Consider the following 13,645-nt stretch of genomic DNA (forward strand, 5'->3'; position numbering starts at 1 on the left):
TATTCAAATTCTTTGCCCATCCTTTACTTGGATTATTTTTTTGTCAAGTTGTTGGGAGTTCTTTATATGTATTCTGAATACTAGACCCTTATCAGATAGATGATTTGCAGAAATTTTCTCCCATTTCTGGAGGGGGTTTTTTGTTTTTACTTTCTTAATGTCTTTTGAAGCACAGAGGGTTTTTTTGCAGGGAGAGGGGGTTGTTTGTTTTTAAGATTTTACTTGCTTATTTGAGAAAGAGAGCACAGGCCAAGGGGAGGGGCAGCAAGAGAGGGAAAGGGAGAAGCAGGAAGCCATACTGAGCAGGAAGCCTGATGCAGGGTGCAATCCCAAGACCCTGAGATCATGACCTGAGCCAAAGGCAGACACACAACCGACAGAGCCACCCAGGTGCCCCAGCACAGAGGTTTTTCATTTTGGTCATTTGTCTATTTTTCCTTTGGCCACTTGTGCTTTTGGTGTTATGTCTAAAAAACCATTGTGTATCCAAAGCATTGATTTACACCTAAGTATTGATTTCCTAAGTGTTTTATACTTTCAGCTCTTACATTTAGGTTTTTGATCCACTTTGAGTTACCTTTTTTTTTTTTTTTTTAAAGATTTTACTTGTTTATTCATGAAAGACACAGAGAAAGGCAGAGACACAGGCAGAGGGAGAAGCAGGCTCCATGAAGGGAGCCCAATGTGGGACTCGATCCTGGGTCTCCAGAATCACAACCCTGGGCCAAAGGCAGGCACTCAACGACTGAGCCACCCAGGCATCCCTTGAGTTACCTTTTATATATGAAGTGAGGTCGAGGTCCAGCTTTATTTTTTTGGACATGGCAATCCATTTTTTGCAGTACCATTTGTTGAAAAGACTATCCTTTCTCAGCACCCTTGACAAAAATCAGTTGACCATAAAATGTATGAATTTCTTTCTAGACTCTATTGTCTGTCCTTACGTGACATTCACTTTTATATTTGGCTAGTTTCTAACATTTAAGAGGTTTTCATTATTTGGTTGACAAAAGTATCTATTATGTGAGTTGTTCCAAATACTTTTAGGACCATGTATTTCCTGGTGTTTTAAGGTTATAAATTAGATAATCTAGAAAGTGCCTTGAGTTCTTTAGACATAAAGTTACTGCACTGCCATCTATCAAACCTATATATGGGAGTGCCTACATGACTCATTCAGTTAAGCATCTGACTTCAGCTCAGGTCATGATCCCAGAGTTCTGGGATGAAGTTCCATGTCTGGTTCCCCGCTTGTCAGGGAATCTGCTTCACCACCTCACCTTTGCCCCACTCCTCCCCTGGCTCATGCTATTTCTCAAATTAATGAAATATTAAAAAACAACAACAAACTATATGTGTTTGTCTTTTAAGAGGCAGTTGTTTCTCTATCGCCATTGGGATTATATTTGGTCACAAGCACAGAAAACCCAATTTGCAGTGCCTTGGGAGTCTTGTTTTTCTTTTGCTTCTGGAAGTAGTCCCTGAATGGCAACCATTTAAAGATGTCATTGGAGACCCAGGCTCCTCCAATTTTCTTGCTCAATACTTCTTACATGCCACATGTAGAGCATCTTTAGATGCCTCTGAACCTAGATGCACCTCTGCACTCTAGATGCCTTCCTGGACTTGGCAGGAAGAAGTGGGGAGGGCATGAGGACCAAAGGGCATACTAGCTGAGTGCCACTTTAAATATCCTTCCCAGAAATTCTGTCCAGTGATTTGTACTATGTCTCCTTTGCATCTAGTTACAAGGGAGTCTGGAAAGAGGAAAATTTTAGGGGCACCTGGGTGGCTCAGTGGTTGAGCATCTGCTTTTGGCTCAGGTCGTGATTGATGGGGTCCTGGGATTGAGTCCTGCATCAGGCTCCTGAGCCTGCTTCTCTCTCTCTGCCTATATCTCTACCTCTCTCTGTGTCTCTCATGAATAAATCTAAAAAAAAAAAAAAAAAGGAAAATTTTATCTTGAGCATGTTGCTACCCTGATTATTTGTGTTATGCTATACTGAAGACAAAGGGAAGGTTATATAGAAGCAGAAATAATTTTCAAACTATTAAAATTGAAGCTTGGTATTACTTGATTGACTAGAGTTGGCCCTTAAACATGTGGTTTTTTTAAAAATTTTTATTTATTTATGATAGTCACACACAGAGAGAGAGAGAGAGAGAGGCAGAGACATAGGCAGAGGGAGAAGCAGGCTCCACGCACCGGGAGCCCAACGTGGGATTCAATTCCGGGTCTCCAGGATCGCACTCCGGGACCAAAGGCAGGCGCCAAACCGCTGTGCCAGCCAGGGATCCCTAAACATGTGTTTGAATTGCTTGGGTTGACTTATATGCTGATTTTTACAAGTATAATACTGTAAATGTTATTTTCTTTATTGATTTCTTTAAAATATCTTATTTTCCCTAGCTTACTTTATTATAAGAATATAGTATAGGGATGCCTGGGTGGCTCAGTGGTTGAGAGTCTCTGCCTTTGGCTTGGGTCATGGTCCCGAGGTCCTGGGATTGAGTCCTGCATAAGGCTCCCCACAGTGAGCCTGCTTCTCCCTCTGCCTATCTCTCTGTCTCTCTCATGAATAAGTAAATAAAATCTTAAAATATATATACACATATTTTATATTTTTTAAAATATATACTATATATAAATATAATAAATATACATTTATTAATAAATTATAATAATATAATAATAAATATATTATACTATATATATAGTATAAAATACATAGATAAAATACATCTTACTTGACTATTTGTGGTATTGGTAAGGCTTCCAGTCAACAGTAGGCTATTGGTAGTTAAGTTTCTCGGAAGTCAAGTTACACACAGATTTCCAACTTAGGTGGGAGGGGTCAATGCCCTAACCACCACATTGTTCAAGGGTCAACTATTTCCATTTTGGCTTTATGGGTTATTCTATAATTATAATATATGAGTTAAATGTGCTTGAGCCATCTTGTTCATTAAAGATCTGAGTTATGGACTAAGTACCAATTTCACATACCCAGAAGAATGGGTATGTAAAAACCCACTCCAGGGATCCCTGGGTGGCGCAGCGGTTTGGCGCCTGCCTTTGGCCCAGGGCGCAATCCTGGAGACCCAGGATCGAATCCCACATCGGGCTCCCGGTGCATGGAGCCTGCTTCTCCCTCTGCCTCTCTCTCTCTCTCTCTCTCTCTCTCTCTCTCTCTCTCTGTGACTATCATAAATAAATAAAAATTAAAAATAAAAATAAAAAAATAAAAATAAAAACCCACTCCATAAATACATGAAAGCACAGTCTTAAAGCCAAAAGACTGTTTTTATTGGGTTGTGTTTTTATTTAATAATTAAAATTGTTACCTAAATCAGAATCTGGGCATTTTGGTTGGAACTTCTATTACAAACTCAGACACATGTCAGAACAAAAGAAAGAAAGCCACAGTGATTCATATCAATATTATTCATATCATGGTTTGTTTATAACAGATGGGGAGTGTTGTTTTTTACGGTTCTTAAAATTTTGGAACTTTTGTGATAGCAACCAATATCACTGTGATGCCTGTCCCATTATCAGCAGGAGGATCACACACAATAAGAGCTAAAACCTGGCTTCTAAAACCTTTCTATAGGTGTTATTTTATAGCAGGAGTTGGTTGTGTGTTGTGTTTGTTTGTTTGTTTGTTTGTTTGTTTGTTTTTTTAATGCACCTAAGAGAACAGTCTACAACGAATCCAGAACAAATTACACATGAAGTATAGCCTAGTGGATTTTAAAATACAGCTTTCATCAAAATGTAATGCCAGCATTAAAAGAAGATTGTTACCAGGTATGCATGACTCTTTAGGGGAGGCAATTTTGTGATAATTATAACTTTTTCTTTTTAAAATTGTATCAGAGTTTTAAATCTTCCTTCTTTTTGATCCAGCAACTCAACTCCAAGCATTGTTGAATGCTGAACCACACAGTCACACACACACCTGGAGTCATCTTTTAATAGAGAATTGTATAAATTATGGTACCTCCATAAAATGAAATATGCAGCCATTAAAAATAATAAAGGGGGCACCTGGGTGGCTCAGTTGGTTAAGCCTCTGTTTTCAACTCAGGTCATGGTTCCAGGATCCTAGGATTGAACCCCACATTCAGCTCCCTGCTCAGCTGGAGCCTGCCTTTCCCTCTTCCTCTGCTACTCAGTCCCCCTGCTCATGCTCTTGCTCTCTCTCTCTCTCTCTCTCTCTCTCTCATAAATAAAATCTCTTTAAAGTTAATTTTAAAAAGTTAATAAACTTAAGGGCACCCGGGTGGCTCAGTGGTTTAGCGCCGCCTTCAGTCCAGGGCCTGATCCTGGAGAACCGGAGTCGAGTCCCACCTCGGGCTCCCTGCATGGAGCCTGCTTCTCCCTCTGCCTGTGTCTCTGTCTCTGTCTCTCTCTCTTTCTCTCTCTCTCTCTCTCATGAATAAATAAATAAATAAAATCTTTAAAAATAAATAAAGTTTAAAAAAATTTTTTTTAAGATCTTATTTATTTATTCATAGAGACACACACACAGAGAGAGGCAGAGACACAGGCAGAGGGAGAAGCAGGCTCCATGCAGAGAGCCCGACACGTGGGACTGGATCCAGGGTCTCCAGGATCACACCCGGGGCTGAAGGCGGCGCTAAACCGCTGCGCCACTGGGGCTGCCCAAGTTTAAAAAATTTTTAAACAGGATTCTATCTATCCTGTCATAAGAAGATATCTTAGTATACTTCACTGAGTAAAAAAAAGGGGGGGGACAGTATTATAATGTGATTCCATCCTTATTGATTTAATTGTACGTACTCCAGGAAAAACTATGAGAGTACATACAACCAAACCATTAACAGTGATTATCTTGGGCAGATGCAAAATTACAAAGACTTATCCCTTCCACATCATACATACATACAAATCAGCCACATTATGTGTTACCTAAATAACGGGGGGCAGAGAAGGGACTACTTTTTAAAAACAGATTGATTAAAAAAATCAAATATTAGAAAAAATTAACATTAGTTAACATTAGCCAAAAATAGGCTAAGGACAACAGTAACCTTGTCTTTACTTAAGCATCCTGTTTACATTTATCGTTTTAATATGCCACTAATTACTGTCATATGTGTAGAAATATTAAATGGAAATACTTGAACAAGATTTATGAGAATTATTTCACATTTTCCTTTTCTCCAAAATTATTAGTACTGAAGACTTTAATGAGTTCAGAGCTGTGTCTAGAAAGGGATGTAATACTATTATACCAAAAGCCATTTGGTTTGTTTCTCCCTTCATTTTGTTTATAGGAAATTGGAAGAGCATTCCATTAGGAGAGTGTAATTTTAGGGTTACATCTGTTCTGTGTTGATTTTGAAATAAATCATTAGTCATGATTTTCCTCTTTGCTTTTACACTTCAGCTCCAATTTACAGGTAATCTGACAATGCACTAAACACTTTACATTTTAAAATCCTTTTTAACTCTTGCAAGAAATGCTGCAGCAGATACAAGTACTCTCCTCTGTTCCAGATGAAGAAACTGAAGTGTACAGAAATTAAGTAACTTGACCAAACCCACACACCTGGAAATTGACACAAATTTGCAATTTGTGGTAATGGCAATTAAACTTGAGTCTTTTTTTTTTTAAGATTTTTTTATTTATTAATTCATGAGAGATACACAGAGAGAGGAAGAGACACAGGCAGAGGGAGAAGCAGGCTCCATGCAGGGAGCCCGACGGGGAACTCGATCCTGGGTCTCCAGGATCACACCCCGGGCTGCAGGCAGCGCTAAACCGCAGCGCCACGGGGGCTGCCCAAACTTGAGTCTTTTTGAACCCAGGGCTGCCCCTCTTTGCCATTATAAGATGGTTACTTTGCCACACTGCAACTTTTAGTAATGCATTCAGGCAACAAGATCAGGAGATTGCTCTGTTCCTCTGTTTGTTCTGCTGTGCCAGCTACTGAAAGTATGTACAAGAAATGTAAATATGAACTCTCCTCTCCTAGATCTTAGCCATCTGATGAGAAATGTGTATAACAAGATAGAACCAAGAAATGCAGAGATCGGCATGACTGCCTAACACAATAGAAGCTCAGAGAAAGGACAGGCTGATACTGCTAAGGTCAGTTGGAGAAGATTTCATGTAAATGGTATTGCACTGACCTTAGAACAAGTGAGCTACATTGGGGAGGCCTGATGAGAAAAGGGTATACTGAGCCAGCTACATGGCATGACCAAGCCTGCCGTGAAGGAAACCTTAGGGAGAAGAATATAGAGAAGCAGCTGTCTTAGCAGGATGTATGTCTCACATTTTTGAGAGCCAGGGTCAAGCTCATACCTTTAAACTTTATCCTATTAGCAAGACAACTGGATAGATTCTCCACACCAGGACACCATTTGCTTTTATCTACCACAATGAGAACCATTTGCCTGAGCAACAATCACTTCTCCTGCTCTTGTTTTCTTTCCAAATCATTCCACAGTTTCTGCACTTGGCTCTCAAGTGCTTTTTTTTTCCCCCAGGGAGAAGGTTGATAACTTTTTTCAACTCTCAGAGCCTCTCAGTTTCTTTGTTAAAAAAAAAAAAAAAAAAAGATTGATTGATTGATTGATTTGAGAGAGAGAGAGGGTGAGCAAGGTTGGGGGCGGGGTGGAACAAAGGGAGAGGGGAAGAGGGTCCAAAGCTGACTGGGCCCTCAGTGGAGAGCCCCAAGCCTGGAGCCTGACACAGGGCTAGACTTATGCCCCAAAAATCACGACCAGAGAGGAAACCAAGAGCCAGACAATTAATTGACCTCCCCAGCCAGATGTCCCTAAGGTGCTTTTTATTTTTTTGTTTTTTCATTTTTTTATTTATGATAGTCACAGAGAGAGAGAGGCAGAGACACAGGCAGAGGGAGAAGCGGGCTCCATACACCAGGAGCCCGATGTGGGATTCGATCCCGGGTCTCCAGGATCGCACCCTGGGCCAAAGGCAGGCGCCAAACCGCTGTGCCACCCTAAGGTTTTATTGTGGGATGCCGGAGTGGCTCAGCGGTCAAGCATCTGCCTTTGGCTCAGATCATGATACTGTACGTGTGTCTCTCATGAATCAATAAATAAAATCCTTTTAAAAATAAAATAAAAAAGTTTTATTGAAATATAATTTAAATTTTATATAACTCACCCACTTAACGCATCCAATTCAATAGTTTTTAGCATATCACATTAATTTTTATATATAACATAAAAATCTTCTATTTCAGCCATTTTAAGTGTGTAATTTGGTGGCATCAATTACACTAATAATGTGCAACTGTCACCGCTATTTCCAAAACTTTCTCATCACCTCAAACAGAAACTGTACCCATTAAACAATAGCTCCCTATTCCCCTTCCTCGTAACCCCTGGTAACCTCTAATCTTCTTCTTTCTTTCTCTGGATTTGCTTATTCTAGGTATTTCATACGAGGGGAATCATACAATATTTGTTCTTTTGTGACTGGCTTGTTTTACTTAGCTTGATGATTTCGAGATTCATCTATATTGTAATATGTATCAGAACTCAATCCCTTTTTTTGGCTGAATAATATGATCCATTGTATGGATGGACCACATTGTGTTTATCCATCTGTTGGTAGATTGTCTCTACCTTTAGACCATTATTAATAATGAACATCAGGGTGTAGGTATCTGTTCAAGTTCCGGTACCTCAGGGTACTTAAAAAAAATTACTCATTTGCAATTTCATTACACGTCCCCTTAAGAGTTCTCTCTAAGCCATTATCTGTGTGTCTTGTATTGCTATTGAATGGACCATGGGCCATGCCTATCATCACTGCACTCCAATGCCTACAGAGGTGAGGTGCATACAGTAGGCACTCAAATATATATTAAATGAATGAAGGTTTTCGAGGGCCAAGACTGCTGCTCACATAGCAAATACCTAGGAAATATTCATTGAATTATTACATTTAAATTTTCAAGCAGAGTTATGAGAAGATAAAATCAGGATTTTTATAAGATTGAGTTAGTTATAAGGGACACCTGGGTGGCTCAGCGGTTGAGCGTCTGCCTTTGGCTCAGGACATGATCCTGGAGTCCTGGGATCAAGTCCCACATCAGGTTTCCTCCATGGAGCCCTGCTTCTCCCTCTGCCTGTGTCTCTGCCTCTTTCTCTCTCCCTCTGTGTCTTTCATGAATAAATAAAATCTTTGAAAAAACAAAACAAAAAGATTGAGTTAGTTATGTTATACCAGATGGATTGGAAGGTAGGGAGATGGGAGAGGTATATACCAGAGAGTAAGAAGCTTTATTAGTAGTCCTGAGGTAAGGGCTTAGTGGGTGTTACTGGGAATGTAAGAATAAGGGGAGATTTGAGGGACATTCTAAAAGGATTTTTTTTAAAGATTTTTATTTATTTATTCATGAGAGACACAGAGAGAGAGGCAGAGACACAGGCAGAGGGAGAAGCAGGCTCCATGCAGGAAGCCCGACGTGGGACTCAATCCCAGGTCTCCAGGATCATGCCCAGGGCTGCAGGCGGTGCTAAACCGCTGAGCCACCCAGGCTGCCCTCTAAAAGGATTTTAGTACATTGGACTTGGCAGCTAAAGGTTAGGTTGAGGTTTTGAGTCTAGCTGACTTGAAAAATAGCAGTGCCTTTCATGAAAATTGGTTGGGTGATAATATAATTTCTTATCCAAACTCTTGAGTGTAAAAGAGCATGCTATGGTTAATTCTCTTGGGACAGCAGACATAAACTGGGATTGTCCCAAGAACTTGGGCTTGGAGTCCGTTGGGAAGGAAGTGGGAGATGAGTTTAATTCTGAGCACACTGGGGCAGCCCGGGTGGCTCAGCGGTTTAGCACCGCCTTCAGCCCAGGGCCTGATCCTGGGGACCCGGGATCAGGTCCCACGTCAGGCTCCCTGCATGGAGCCTGCTTCTCCCTCTGCCTGTATCTCTGCCTCTCTCTCTCTCTCTCTCTCTCTCAGTGTGTCTCTAATGAATAAATAAATAAAATCTTAAAAAAAAATAATTCTGAGCACACTGAAATTGAGGGGGCATCCGATGGCCTAGGTGAAATCCAGCAGGAAATACAAATGTATGTGAAAGATTAGCTATAGAAATAAAGACATCTAGTGGAACTGGGAAATAGAGTCCGATCCCTGAGACAAATCAGAGGGATCTTCATGAATCAGGAAGACAGAAGGAATCAGCAAAGAATCAGTCTAAAGTTAGGATGAAAGGTTGATCAGTAAAGCATAGGAGTGATAGAGAGGAATTTCTTGGAGGGGTTGTTAATAGTATTAAAATCCACAGAAAACTTTATTTTATGGCAGTTGAACGCTGACTGGGGCAAGCCCTCTTGAGTTTGCATTTGTGTTTGAATGAGTTTGTTCTAGCCTTATTTATCTGACCATTTTATTTATGAAATTTCATAAAATGGACACTTTAGAACCCCAGAATACCCCCTTACCAGCCACTTTTACTGAAAAGGGGGAAAATCATTTGGAAAGATGGCCCTATGTGTTCCCTCCAAATTCTGTGACCTGAAGTTACTTTTCCACTTGAAAAGAAGGCTGTCACTGCCAGGAGACACTTAAGGGATGTTAAGTAATGTTTCCCTTAGAGCAATTTACAAGTGTTGTGTTTTTCGCCTTGTACAAAAGACAGATCTAAGAAAAATGTCTAATGCAGCTGGGAAAGATTTTCATTCTTAGGAGGCTGCTGAACATTTAGAAATGAACTTAAGTGGAGCAGAATATTTACATTTATAAATTGTCCCTCTGATGTATCTGATTCAACATTCCATGGTATCCGTGGTGGTATCCACATCATTCAGCATCTAAGTGGCTTACCTAAAAGTTCAGGGCCAGTTGTGTATCTGCTCACATCAGTTAGCATCCTGGAGCCTCAGTTTCCTCACCAATAAAATGGAGATGAAAAGTGAGATGACCTCTAATGTCCTCTCTAGTTCCCAAATTATCATTTTAGAAGATGATTCCATGAGAACGAGGCCTGGTCCCCTTGGTTATATCTCTTGAGTGTCCCAAGTGAGTTTAATGTTATACATGTCTTTAAATAATATTAAAATCAGTATGATCTGACTTTTTAAAAAGATTTATTTAGTTAGTTGAGAGAGAGAAAGAGAAAGAATGAGCAGAAGGGGCAGAGGGAGAGAGAATCCCAAGAAGACTCCCCACAGACCATGGAGCCAGATGCAGGGCTGATCTCACAATCCCAAGATCACCAAGCAGAAGCTATGAGTCAAACACTCAACCAATGGCATCACCCAGATGGCCCAGCCTGATCTGACTTTTATCAGGTTAATGAATTTGACCATGATTCTATCTTACTTTGGGATAATTTTAAAAAGATTGTAAAATATTTCCAGAGGATTCTCTCTTACCTCTTTTTCTCTATAAATATTTTTGCTTTGTGCACTCTTTCTGTGAGTGCTAAAACACACCAACTGCATGGGTGTGTTTTAGCTCTGTTTATTTATAGAAATTATCAACTTAAAAAAAAAAAGAAATTGTCCACTTTTCTCCTGCTGTTTGACAGGGATATGTTCTACTTCATTCCTATTACTATGTAAACAAGTTAGTTCTCCTTTCTTTTTTTTTTTTCAAATAATTGATTCATTTGTTTATGAGAGACACACAGAGAGAGAGGCAGAGACACAGGCAGAGGGAGAAGCAGGTTCCATGCAGAGAGCCCGTTCTGGAGCTAGATCCTGGGGCTGCGGGATCAGGCCCTGGGCTGAAGGCGGCACTAAACCGCTGAGCCCCCAGGCTGCCCCAGTTCTCCTATTTATTCTATTCTATTTTTCCCACATGCTACCACCTACTTCCTTCTTTCCTTCACAACAAGGGCTCCTCAACCTCAACTTTGATATTTTAGACTTGAAATTTTAAAATTTCTCCTCCACTTCATTGTGGGAGTCTGTCCTGTGCATTTCAGAATGTTTAGCAAACATTCCTGGTTTTTACCCTCAGATGCCAGTTGCAACCCTCCCTCAAAAAAAAAATTTTTTTTTCTGCAGACATTACCAAATTGTACCCTAGAGGCAAAATCCTCCCCACTTGAGAACCACTGCTCTACAGAAAACAAAAAACTATCTGTACTGTCTCACATTTATCTCCTCCCATGCCCTTTTGACCACTTCCCTACTGAAAATGCTCTCAAGGTCATGAGTGACCTCCATGGTGTTAATCTGATGGCCATTTCTCATCATTTTACTTAATCTCTCACTGGCACTTTATGTATACACAATTGATTATTCCCACCTTCTAGAAAACATATTATTTATTTGGATTCCAGAACACCACTGTCTTACTTTCCTTTCCACCTCATTTGGCTGTTTCTTCTCAGTCCCTTTTGCTGGTTTTTCCTCTTCTCTCTGACCACTTAATGGAGGGATGTGTACTGAAGCCAGTTACGTTTTAAGAAATTGTTATATTTAAGGAATAGTGCCAGATTGTTAGACTATTGGCACCTTACAATTAGCCATAGTAAAAGTATTTACACCATGAAAATTGGCAAAAGCTACAAGTTATGGCTCCTACCTCCCCAATTGTTAAATATTTACCTGTTGATCAACTGCTCAGTCTTCAAACCTTTTTTTTTTTTTTTTTTAAGATTTTATTTACTTATTCATGAGAGACACAGAGAGAGGCAGAGACACAGGCAGAGGGAGAAGCAGGATCCATGCAGGGAGCCCGATATGGGACCCAATCCCAGAACTCCGGGATCATGCCCTGAGCCAAAGGCAGATGCTCAACCACTGAGCCACTCAAGCGTCCCTCAAACCTCTTTTCTAACTGTACTCACCCTCTTGATGATCTTATCCAGTCTCAGGGGTTTAAACACTAGCTTCATTCTTCAAGAAATAAAATGCAGGGCAGTCCAGGTGGTTCAGTGGTTTAGCACTGCCTTCAGCCCAGGGCCTGATCCTGGAGTCCCGGTTTCGAGTCCTGTGTCGGGCTCCCTGCATGGAGCCTGCTTCTCCCTCTGTCTGTGTCTCTGCCTCTCTCTCTGTCTCTCTCTCTGTCTCTCTCTCAATCTCATAAATAGATAAAATCTTAAAGAAGAAAATAAATAAAATGCAATGGGAAAAAAGAGAGGAGGAACTTATATAATTTAAGAGACATATCAACCAATTGCAAGAATTGATCTAATTGATCTTTCTTAGATACAGATTGAAACAAATCAACAGTAAAACAAACAAACCTAAATGGAGGCAGAAATTATGTAATTTTTTCTGTGTGGCTTCTTTCATCTCGTGTGATTTTATTTTTAGTATAAAGTTTTGAGATTCATCATGTTTTGTTTTGTTTAAAAGATTTTATTTATTTATTCATGAGAAACATACAGAGAAAAGCAGAGACACAAGAAGAGGGAAAAGCAGGCTCTCTGCTGGGAGCCCGATGTGGGACTCAATCCCAGGACCCCAGGATCACACCTCAAGCCGAAGACAGATGCTCAACCACTGAGCCACCAAGGCATCCTGAGATTTACCCATGTTATTACTAGTAGTTTGTTCTTTTTATTATTATTATTATTTTTTTGCTGAATAGGTTTACACTGTACCGATACACCACATTTAGTTTATATAGTCATCAGTTGGTGAACATTTTAATTTTTTCACTTTTTAGGAATTATTATATGTGGTCTTAATTATGAAATAGTTCAAGTGTAGAAAATAGTATAACAAGCAAACATTTATATAGTGTTTACTGTGTGCAAGTCACTGTCTTTTTTTTTCTTTTAAAGATTTATTTATTTATTTATTTATTTATTTATTTATTTGAGACAGAGAGAGGGAGAGAGAGAGAGAAACAGGCAGAGGGAGAAGCAGGCTCCATGCAGGGAGCCCAACGTGGGACCAGTCTCCAGGATCACGCCCAGGGCTGAAGGCAGCGCTAAAGTGCTAAGCCACCGGGGCTGCCCTGCAAGTCACTGTCTTAAGTGTGTTAGATACATTCCCCCGCTTGCCCAGTGTCCCACACTATCAACATCCCACACAAGAATGGTACATTGTTACAACTGATGTACCTACACTGACACATCGTTATCACCCAAAGTGTATAGCTTACTGTTAGGTTTCTCTGCCTGTGTACATTCTGAGTTTTGACAAATGTGTAATAACATATCTGCCATTACAGTATTATATAGAAGTGTCACTGCCCTAAAAATACACTGTGCTCCACCTATTCCTCCCCACTCCCCTCCCCCAGCCCCTGGCAACCAATTATCTTTTTACTGTCCCCAGTCTCATCATTTCCAGAATGTCATGCAGTTGGAATCATAGTATGTAGCCTTTTCAGACTGGCTTCTTTCACTTAATAGTATGAATTTATATTTCCTCCATGTCATTTCATGGTTGTGATCCAGCAAACAACAAATCTGTTTATACTGCTTATGGAACATGAGTATGCAAAGAGGATCAGTTTTGATAGCCATTGACAAATTTGCAGAAACTGTATCACTCATTTATTTGCTAATCCAATATGTAGGATAAAAGTTCTTAAAATACATTTATGTAATTTTAAAAGTATTAATCTTTTACCCTTTGTACTGTAATACTGGTTTTATTTTTTTTTTATCTTATTACTTTTTAAGATTTTATTTATTTATTCCTGAAAGACACACAGAGAGAAGC

This window comes from Vulpes lagopus, chromosome 14 (genome assembly GCF_018345385.1).
Source record: "Vulpes lagopus strain Blue_001 chromosome 14, ASM1834538v1, whole genome shotgun sequence".
NCBI lineage: Eukaryota > Metazoa > Chordata > Mammalia > Carnivora > Canidae > Vulpes > Vulpes lagopus.